Source organism: Vicugna pacos, chromosome 15 (assembly GCF_048564905.1).
Source record: "Vicugna pacos chromosome 15, VicPac4, whole genome shotgun sequence".
Classification (NCBI taxonomy): domain Eukaryota; kingdom Metazoa; phylum Chordata; class Mammalia; order Artiodactyla; family Camelidae; genus Vicugna; species Vicugna pacos.
Genome location: NC_133001.1, coordinates 20,024,024 through 20,035,218, shown reverse-complemented (window position 1 = coordinate 20,035,218; position 11,195 = coordinate 20,024,024). Strand labels below are relative to the sequence as shown.

Below are 11,195 nucleotides of genomic sequence, written 5' to 3'. Positions count from 1 at the left end.
TTGTTTTACATTTAGCAAATCCTCCTTACCTATTTGATCTTTTATTTCCCTATTCTCACTTGATAACATATCTAGTATTTTGTTCCTGTTTGGATGTGGTTATCACAATCTTATGTATTCAGAAGGTAGCAGAATATAGTGGGAAACAGCATAACATAATTGCTAAACGTGTGGACTCCGGCCATAAAGACCAGATAAAGATTCCTGTTTCTGAAACTTAATGGCTATTTAAATGACGAACCACTCTAAGTTTAATTGCTTCATCTATAAAATGGGTATAATAGTAGTAACTATCAAGTAGAGTTGTTCTGAAACTTGAATGAGATTATGCTTGGAAGTAACTTAGAGCAATGCTCAACACCTAGCAAGATCTCAATAAATAAAACACTTTTGTATACACCAGAGATTCTCAAAACTTGCTGTGCAGTAGAATCACCTGGGAAGTTTTTATTACACGGCAATGTCTGTGCTCCACCTGAGACTAATTAAATCAGTACTTCTCAGGATGGAGCCAGGACTGAGGTCTAGTCTGAAAGCTTCCCAGGTGATTCTATGTGTGCGGTAATGGTTGAGAGCCTCTTACCAGAGGAATAGAGAAATCAGAGAGGAGATGATTCTTTTGGCTTCTCATGTACATATGAGTACTAAGACACGGTCAGTACAGCTGATGACTTTCCCAAAGACGCAGGAGAGAGGCCTTTGGTAATCACTACAGTGTTAGTCTACACTACTAATCCCTGGCTGGAGCCCCAGAGCCTGAACCACCAGCCGCCACCCCTCCTTCCCAAACTTCCCCCAACCCCTCCGCCTTCTTGTTTAGCCGAGTGGAGCAAGGCGAGAGCACAATGAGCCGGCCCAGATTCTCACCCAGCCGTCCCCAACTCCCACCATGAACCACTTGGAGGGGGGTGGAGGTGACTGTCAAGGCGGCCGGTGAGGAAGTGAACAAGTCGGCTGAGGCCTACCTGGAGAACCCAGAGGTGGAGGAGGAGCAGCAGCAGCACTCCGTGTGGGTCGGCTCCGTGCGGGCAGCACCGTTGAGGACCTCTGTGCCCAGCCCGGGGAGCAGCAGCAAGAGGAGAAGCAGAGCAGGGAATGCTTGGCGTGCTTGGCCAGCACCGAGAGCGGCTTCCACAACCATACGGAAACGTGACTGCCGCGGCCCGTGACGGCTACGACGCAAAGCGCGCACGGGACCCCGCGGACGAATCATGTCTCTCGCGTACGGCCCTGACGCTGAGGAGTGCACGGAGCAGGCGCCACAGGGGCACGCGGAGGCCGAGCACGCAGAGGCCGCGCCCCACCGCGCACTGACCAATCACCTCCACTCGCTGGAGCACGAGGAGCCGTGAATGCGCAGAGGCTTATGCGGGCGGCTGGGGGCCTCCCGGAGCGCTGTAAGAGGAGGGCGGGGATGTGCCCAAGCTGGACGCTTAAAGGCCTGTGGGTGGTCGAGGAGGAATGCGACAAGGTCGTGGACCGGCAGGGGACTCTGGGCGCGCGGCTGCACCACTGTGACCAGAGCGCCGACTGCGAATCCAACAACCCCCCCTGAGGAGGCTGAGTTTGCGCCAAATCCGCGCTTGGATGGCTAAAAGCAGGAAGAGGACATCGACCAGATCGCCGCCGAGGTCAAGGAGAGTATGCGCTCACAGGGCCTTGACAAGGTGGCCAAGGACATGCCGGAGGCCAAGCGTAACCTAGAGCACGCCCTCACCCTGGTCGGACAGTTCCGGGCTTCAGGCACTGGTGAGGCAGCAGCGGGTGGCGGGCACTGCGGCAGCGCAGTCAGTACAGCAAGAAGAGGGATGGCATCTTGCTGGCCATTAAGGACATCAAGGAGGCCCTCGACGAGGTGAAAACCGGGACCATCCGTTCGCCTTACACCGCCTAAAAGCCCAAAGAGCCCATCTGGGTCATGCGCTGGGACATTAGTCCCACCAGGGATTGTGGTGACCAGAGGCCAGTGGATGGAGATGCTCAGACAACGATACTGACTACAGAGGACACCCTGCATTTGTTTGTGGGTCTGCCTGCCCTGCTAGACCAGGAGCTCCTTGGGCACAGGCAGGGATCTGGGCTTCCCCAGACACTGTCAGCACTTCCATGTTGAAAGAATGGCCCACATCAAACGCAAAACAAACAAGCAAGAAACCCCTAAAAACCTATTATGCAGTAGCAAGAAAAGAAGACATGTTGGAGAGTCTATTTTAGCCTGTAGAGGCCAACATACTGTTCTGAGTTTTATGATCTCTGGTTTTGAGAGGATTTTTTAATGATCCTTCTGGTCCAATTACTATTAAAAAACACAGCACAACAAAAAATAATCTAGCAAAGCTGTGAGTTATGTAAGGAAGGTGACATTTTCCTGAGGGTGAGGGATGATGGATTGTGGCCTCTTGGTGGTCTAGTATGGTTTTTCACTGTTTATTGGTCCTCTGGTCCAACTTGGAGCACAGAACAGGCCCAGCAGTGTTGGCTTGATTCTCGGGGACTTTCCCTCCAGTGAGGGCCGTGAGGGGCCACTTTGGCAGCCGTTACCTTGGGGAAAGCTCTGTTTCCAGGCTCAGACCTCCACTGCTGTGATCCTAACAGTTTTAAGCCTCAGTTGGTCTGAATGGATAAGACAAATGCCAGACTTCTCTAGAAACTAAGACTTGGCAGCCATTCTTTTCAAGAGCTCACCTTGGAGAGGATCCTGAAACTCTGACGTGAGTTCTGATAAATGAAGTGATAACGTTTTGGCTCACTCAGGTAAGATAGCTGCGTACGTGATGTACTTGGATGGGCTCTGACCTTCTGCTATTTCTACAGGAGGCTCTAAACATTCCTGTCGCAGGCTCCAAGTTTATGCACTGAATCCTCATTGAGGGGTGGGATTTGAAGGCTGCACAGTACAGAGTGGAGGGACATAGGGTATTTATGGGCACAAGGAGAGCTGAGGTGAGTGTTGGATAGTGCGTGGGCAGTGAGAAGACGGTAATTGCCTTATGGGACCAGGATGGAGCAGGACTAGGGGGAAACCATAAAGCCGCTTCACAGCTGATGAGTGGCTCTCTCGTTCTTATCTTCCCAGCAGCCCTTCCCTCTTCTGACATCCAAATCAAATAGTGTTAGTGGGCCTGTCCCCATGCCTGACTGTTGATCCAGTGATAGGTCTGGAGGTCCAGATGTGACTCAGGGAGAGCCTATCAGAGTCATTTTGACAATTGATATAAACAATCACAACCAGATGCCAACGATGACCCTGTGTCACCACAAGGAGAGAGTATGCCTTACAAGGAAACAGGCATGGGAGCAAAGAGATGAGAGAGGGAGGGAGAGCCCTGAGGATTCCTCTGGTTCTAAACCTGGCCCACCGCTTCTTCCCAACAATGTGAGCCTGTCACTTCCCTTTTTAGGCCAAGTTAGATGAATAGAGTTTCCATCAGTTTCAGAACAGTCCATTTCACAATTTTGACAAGAACTGGCCCTTCACAGGGCAGTTACCAATAGAATTTTTTCCTCAGAATTATCTTGAATAGGCTGCCTTTCCTAACAGAAAAGTCCAGAAGCAGATGGTTCATCCAGAACTATTTGCTTTGTGGGCAGATTTCTGTGGCCCATTCTTCACATTTGTCCTGCCCCTGGTGGATTGAAAGCTCCTTGTTGCATTCCAGATTTAGACCCAGAACACCTCACCTCAGGGCCTGGCAGAGACCTTTTCCTATCCACTCATTCTTAGCTGCGGCAGCTCCCTCACTGAAGTGCTGCCCTGTAGCTGGTGCTTGTATGGAAGGTGCAGGAGAGCAGATCAGGAATGGACCAGTCAGTGCATCTAGTGAGCAGACGCCCTCCCAGCCTGTCTTACGTCCTCTTCAGGGGAACCCAGTGCTGATGCTGGATCCAGGAACTAAAATAATCCAACAGGGGCATTTCTCTGGGGGTAGAGAGAGCTCTTCAGGAGACATACTATAGATATTGTGGTTGGACAGAGCTAGAAAGAGCTAATTGAGGAAGAGCACTGAAAACAGGTTTTAAAGGAATTTAACCCACCACTTCAACAGCATCCTGGTGCCACAGTGGTTGTGCACGGCTCCTGGGGATTGATTTAGAGAGGCATGGTTTAGAAGGGGGAGTTTTCCAAGTTCTGTCCCGGAAGAGCCTTAGAGTAAATGTCAGGCTAAGAAGTGGTGCTTAACCTACTGGGCATATGCCATGTCTAAACACATTTTGTTTGTCACAGCCAGGGAGGAGGTTGCTACTGCCATCAGTAGGTAGAGGCCAGAGACGAACTAAACATCCTATAATTCACGGGACAGTCCCCCAAACGACCTGGTCCTAAATGTTAATTGTGCTGCAGTAGAGAAACTGATCTGAAGCTATTGGTGACACCTGGGAGATGTGGGGAGCTCAAGGACAGAGAGATTCCCTTTACAGAGAGTCAGAGATAGGATCAATGTCAGGACCAAGACAGAGTTTGTAGTTAAAGGAAGAAAGTGTTAAGGGAGTGCAGGTCAGGAACACAGAGGTCTCATGATAGCAGTGAGTTGTCTGTGTTGGCTGGTCTTGTGTGGGGAGGTTGAGTTTATTTAAAGGTCTGGAGTAGACTTTCATTGTTTCATGCACAGTTAACGAGCTAAAGTAATTCACTAGAGTCATTCAGTAAAGTAATTGCGGGCAAGGGCCACTTTTTCTTTCTTCCTATATCTTTGGTGCCTAGCACAGACTAAATTGGATACGTTGCTGTTAATTGAAAGAAAATGAATGGAATGATATGTCACTCCTTCTGCAAAACATACATGCATTTTTACATATAAATATAAGGATATTTACCTAAATGCATGCATATATATTATTTTGTGTACATACTTTGGAGGCATAAAATCTGAGTAACCACCTGTGCATGTACTATGAGACCTAGAGTAAATCATTTAAACTTTGTAATCTTAGTTTCTTCGTAAGTATACAAAAAGATAATACTAATATTTATGTCACAAGGATTTCCTTTAAACTTGAAAAAATTGAGATAAGTCACATGCCATTAATTTACCTTTCTAAAATGTACAATTCATTTGTTTTTAGTATACTGAAAAATATCATCACCACTAGCTAATTCAAGTACATTTTCATCACACCAAAGGAAACCCTGTACCCATTTACAGGGGCTAATGGGTCCCCTTCCCTGGAAACAACTAATCTACTTTATGTCTCTATAGATTTTCCTGTTTTGGACATTTCATGTGACCATAATCATACAGTATGTGGCCTTTGGTGTCTGGCTTCTTTCACTTAGTATATTTTCAAGGTTCATTGATATTATAGAACGTTATCAGTAATTCATTCTTTTTTTAAAGCTGAATAAAAATCCACAGAATTGATGTACCACGTTTTGTTTATATAGTCATCAGTTGAAGGACATTTGTATTGTTTTCAGTTTTGGGCTATTATGAATAATGCTGCTGTAAGCATTTGTGTACAAATTTTTGTGTGAACATATGTTTTCTATTCTTTCGGAATTCTAACTAGGAGTGGAATTAGTGGGTCATATGGTAACTATATTTAACCTTCCATGCAACTGAAAACCAATTTCCGAAGCAGCTGCACCTTCTTACATTCTCACCAGCAGTCTAGGAAGGTTCTAATTTCTCCACATTTCTGACACTTTTTTGGTCCATCTTTTTGATTTTAGCCATCCTAGTGGGGATGAAGTGGCAGCTCAGTGTGGTTTTGATTTGCACTTCTCTAATGACCGATAATGTTGAGCATGTTTTCACATACTTGTTGGTCATTTGTATATCTTTGTTTGGAGAAATGTCTATACAAGTCCTTTGCCTATTTTGTAATTGGTTTGCATTTTTGTCGTTGAGTTGTTGCATGTATTTTGGAGAAATTTATTTAAAAAGGAATAGTTGATATTCACAATGTGGTGTAGAAGTGACTTCAGTTGGTTTCAAGTTAGCAGAGAAGGCATATGGCCAAGGACACCATGTAGGATAGCCTCTTCTTGTTGGGCAGAGGTCACCAGCCAGCCTATAGATGGCTGTTTTTTGGGTCAGGGGTTGATCTTGGTGCAAAAAGCTGTGGTCTTATGATCTAAAGCATGGAAATCTGTGTATGAAAATGAACCAGCTAATCTGTCTGAAGAAATGTTTTGAGTTGGCGGGTACTCGGGGTATAGGTCTGGAATAATGATAGTTTTGATTTGCTCTATGAACAGAATGGTACCCAGAGATATGAAGGATTTTGTTCAAAGTTATGCAAGATTTGGTATTAGAACCAGGCCTCCTGACCTCCCAGTTCAGTATTCATGTCATGTTGTCATACAATTTCTGCTTTACTTCAAGAAGATTTGATGAAAAAACATTCTGGTTCATCAAGGAATTTGAATGGGCCTTTGGAGGTTGTTATAATAGAAGGTCTAGAACAGAGAATTTTTAAATTGTTGTTATCTGGGGCTAGATTTAATGCAAAGAAAATTTCATCAATTTCCTGAACAAAACAGTTACTCTGTGGCCAGAAACAAGTGTTTTTCATCCCGTAAAGGCTGTGTGACTGGCCTCTCCCTGGGATTCAGGCATCTGTTCGGGCCACACCTTAACTTTTTGCCAGCCAGTTGGAGCTTGCGGGGCCTGTCTTTCATCAGCCCTTCTCTTGTCCCAGATACAGAGGATGCAGAGGTAAAGCTGTCTTCCTCTGCCTTTTGCTGCAGAACTCTTAGGGGCTCTGACCACTAAAGGGATCTGAGGTTGGCTTGCCTCGTGGATACTAATTAATAACCCAGCACCCTTATCCTAGGTTTCATGACCTTCCCTGATTTAGGCTGCTTGAAGATTCGAACTTATGGCTTGACTTTTCATAGCCCCGAAAGGACACATGCTGTAGAAGAAAATGTGTGACCTGGAGTCAATTCTGTCACTTACTGTCTGGGTGTTTGGGGGGATGTTATTTTGCCCCTCTGAATCTTTCCAGTGGGGTAATATTGTGATGCTTAAACAAAATAATAATAACAAAAAGATGCTTAAAGAACCTAGAGATGGGTTTGGTATGTGTGTGTGACACAGTATTTTTTTCCCCATTCTTGTAAAACATCAGTTTGTGGGAAGTTTAATTCTCTCACCCATTTTCAAATGCAAAGTAAGGAAGCAGTTTAAGTGTTCAAATCTGCCCAGAATGAAAATATTTTCATTAGGTTTTTTCTTTGGTAATGATAATGATGACTTAGTATTGTCCTGGTGATGTTGGCAGTTTTCTGGCTGGCATCCAGGCTAGGCTAAGACCAGATTACATCTATGGGAAGAAAGGAAGAGAAGATCAAAGCGGCTTAAATCTGTGATTTGATCAGGGGTGGTAGTGAGAAATAAGAGAAGGCCCAGGGCTCAAGCCCAAGGGCAACATTCCATCGCTCCTTCAGTAATTATTTATTGAGCACATCCTGTGGGCCAGAAGCAGGGTGGGTTTGGCACTGGAGCTTGAGTCACAAACACATAGTAGCTTGCGGTAGACTAATTGCTAAATTGATTCCATTTCCACTCCTCCCTGTATCCACACCTTTTGCAATGGGATCTTGCAGCTGCCCTCTTCCTGAACTCAGGAATATTTTTCCACCCCTTGAATCTGACTTGGCCTTGGGATGGGCTTAGGCCAACAAAATGCAGCAAAAGTGACGATGTGTAGTTACCCTCAAACCTAGGCTTCAAGGGGTCCTGCACCCACCCCTTGTTCTCGTGTAATCCTGCCTGGGCGTTTTGTGCTGGGGGATGAGAGAGCACATGGAGAGAAACAAGGGATCCCGGCCCGTAGCCAGTGAACTTCCAGAGCAGAGCTGCTGACTGCAGATCCCTAAGGGATCAGCAGGGATCAGAAGAATTGTCCAGTGGCTTCTAGAGTAACAGGCTGTGATTTTTAAGCTACTGAGTTCTGATGTGGTTTATTATGCAGTGAGAGCAAACTGATCTAGAGTTCCTGACCTCAAGAAGCTCAGAATCCTCTAGATGCAGAAGCCAGATTCAGGTTTGCAGAACAAAATAACCCCCACCATGACCTCTCAGAAGACCATAGGAAGCCAAAGTACTTCCCCCGATACAGTGTTCAAGGGCCAGATTGTTAGGTGTGACCAAACCAAGGGAGCATGTGCAAGGTGAGTAAAGATTTACTCTTCCTTTATAGGGACAGAGGCAGAGAAGTGCCCTAAAAGAAGGAAACGTTAGAGCATGTCACGTTATTAAATTTAGCATGCACTTGATAACATTCTTGCAACCAGGTGGTGCCTGTGGGCATAATTTCAGAACTGTGGCTCAGGTCTCTTGAGCCTGGAAATTCCATGAAGTGAGTGCTGCTCTCTCTAGTGTAAGTCGGGCCTCAAGATCTGGAAACTTCCTTCATGAGCTTGCTCTAAGAATTTTGAGTGCTGTAGCAAGTTCTTCTTTGAAAGAAAACATTTTTAATTAAATTGTGCGGTAGCATATTTTGATCCTCATGATAGTTCAATAAAAACATTGTCTACTCCAAATATGGCTCGATTTCCTAATAAAATGACAGACCCTATGACTCCTCTGTAATTCATGGAGTTGAGTCAAGTAGATTTCAAGGTAGTATTCAAAGCCTCTTGTAGTACTGTAGCTCTATTGTGATAAGCAAAATTCAGATAATAAGCAAGTGGCTGATTGAGGCTTGAGGAGATTTTCATTTTATGGGGATTTTCATTTTTAATAGTGTTTATTGCTGAAGGATTTGGCCAATATACCAGCTTCAAGGCTCAGATTTTTCTTTCACCTGAATGTGAATTTGCTTTAAATTGTGTTTAAATAATACACTTACTACTGCTACTCCTATTACTACTGCTATTAGGCACATGCCTGCACTGTGCTGTTTGTCCTTATAGAAAACTTTTGAAGTTGAAGTCGTAGTATTATCCCCATTTTGCAGATGAGAAAATTGAGGTTTAGAAAAACTTAGAAAGTTGCTTAGAATGACAGAGATGATAAGAGTATAAACCTGTATGTGAAGTCAGGATTCCTGGGTCCAGGTCCAGTTTTCTTCTGTTGCTGTTTCTATAAAACAGAGATGGGATGTTTCTCTTACCATCCTCCAAAGGTGAAGGAAGGTCAAATTATATAAATGTTTTGAACTATCCATTTGAGTATAATGTATTATTAAATGAGCTTGACAAGAGACTTTAAAAGAGACCATCAAGGAAAGAAAAGAGATGAGAGAGGAAAGAAGGAGTTCCTGATGGTGGAAAGAATAGGAAGCTACCAGACATTCAGTCACTCATTCATTCACTTGGCAGGTATTAATTGAACATTTATTATATGCTAAGAACTCCTCTAGTCACTGAGAATACAGTGAGGACTGAAAGAGACAGGGTCCCTGATTTTGTGAAACTTTCTAAATATGAGATCCATACTGTAAACAATTAAATAAGGAATTTAGCAACTGTGGTAAGTTCTTTGAATAAAATGACTATAGTGATGTCTTAGAGACCAATCGACGGTGGCCAGTTGTGATAGTCAGAGATGACCACTTAGAGGAGGGGACACATGAGCCCCCATAGAAATGTTTTTTCATGGTAAGAATAATGATAATGGCAGGGTTTTTTTTTTTTTAATACAACTTACCACTGTCTTCTTCTTAAAGGCTTCTCCTCTTCATTTTTTTGACTTCTTAGTTTCACACTTAACTGGAATTTCCTTCTATGTCAGCCACTTTAGCTGGTGAGGACAAGATCTTCCTCCACCCAACCTCAATCTGTTGGTGAACTTTAGGAACATGTCCAGAACAGCACTCTTTAATTTTACCCTCAAAACCGTCTTCCACATTTCAGAAAATGGCAGGGGAGCCCACTCCCTCACACATGGAGTCATTCTTGAGACTTCCATTCTTGAGACTGACCAAAACCACCACACTATTGATATCATTCACTAAAAAGGTGGGTAGATTTCAGTCATGAAACCAGGGTATTTTACTTATTTATAATCCTCACTCTGACTTTAATGAGGTGAGTTTTTTCATTTCCTTTTCACAGTTAAGAAATCAGACTCAGAGAAGCTAAGCAATGCATTTAAGGTTGCACAGCTGGTAAGCACTAAAGCTAGATTTTATCCCAGTTTTTGTCATCATCTAAACTTGACACTCTTTCCAATATGACTATATATTTTCACTTGTTTCTATCTGCCAAAGTTTTCTAAAAATTTAGAACTTAATGGTTATCTGTGTAAGTGGTATACTAAATATATTTATATATAGACTCTTTTTCACTTCTTTTCCAAGCTGAGATATTTTGAGGGATATTTTATCCACATGTTTTTATTTTCTGTTTCTTTATGTCAAATTACAAATGTCAGAAATAATTAAACAAATCAGGGATTGGCAAATTTTTTTGTAAAGAGCCAGATAGTAAATATTTCATGCTTTGTGGACCATATGTCTCTGTAACAACTATTCAGTTCTGCTGTTCTAGTGTGAAAACTTTCACAGATAATATACAAATGAATGATCCTTTCCATGTTCCAGTAAAACTTTATTGACACCAGAATTTGAATTTTTATAAATTTTCATGTGTCTTATAACAATCTTCTTTTTTCCCCTATTTAAAAATGTAAAAATTACTCTTAGCTTGTGGGTTATACAAAAATAGGCAGTGGATCCAATTTGGCCTGTAGGTCATCATTTCTTACCCCTGAGCTAGATCAATATTCTGGAGGTTCCAGGATGGTTTTGATTTTCTTAGTTTTTCTTAAAATTTCAAATGCTCCGGGATGTGTTTTGAAATCCCTAACTCACCAATTAAGTGGATTCAGAATTAAAGACACTTGATATCTCTTGAGCACAAATTACATTTGCTCTTCAGTTGTAAAAGGGGACAGAGCATTAGGGGGAAATATTTTAATGATTAAAATTCAATTACAGTACCATTTTCAGTGCCACCTACTGCTTAGAAGAGTCAGATCGATGAATTCACATTTATATAATGCCCTTCCCACAGAGTCTTTACCTTTTTAATAACACCTTTGAATATAAAATAAATGTCAATGAAAGTGAGTGAAATAAGAAGTGAGATGGCTACTAAAATGAAAAATGCCCACAGAGGAATCAGGTGGCGCTGGTGAAGTAAACTAAGACTCTTTTGGTCTTTACTTTTCATTGTTGGCAAGAATTTGACACTTGAACCACAGACCTTCCCTCCAGATTTTTTTTTTAATCTACATAATGGT

General features: G+C 43.2%; 1 pseudogene; it reads left to right on the top strand.

Annotated features, from left to right (window-relative positions):
• Positions 1–889: 889 nt before the first annotated feature.
• LOC102532079 (amyloid-beta A4 precursor protein-binding family A member 1 pseudogene) lies at positions 890–2,141 on the top strand (annotated as a pseudogene).
• Positions 2,142–11,195: the final 9,054 nt, after the last annotated feature.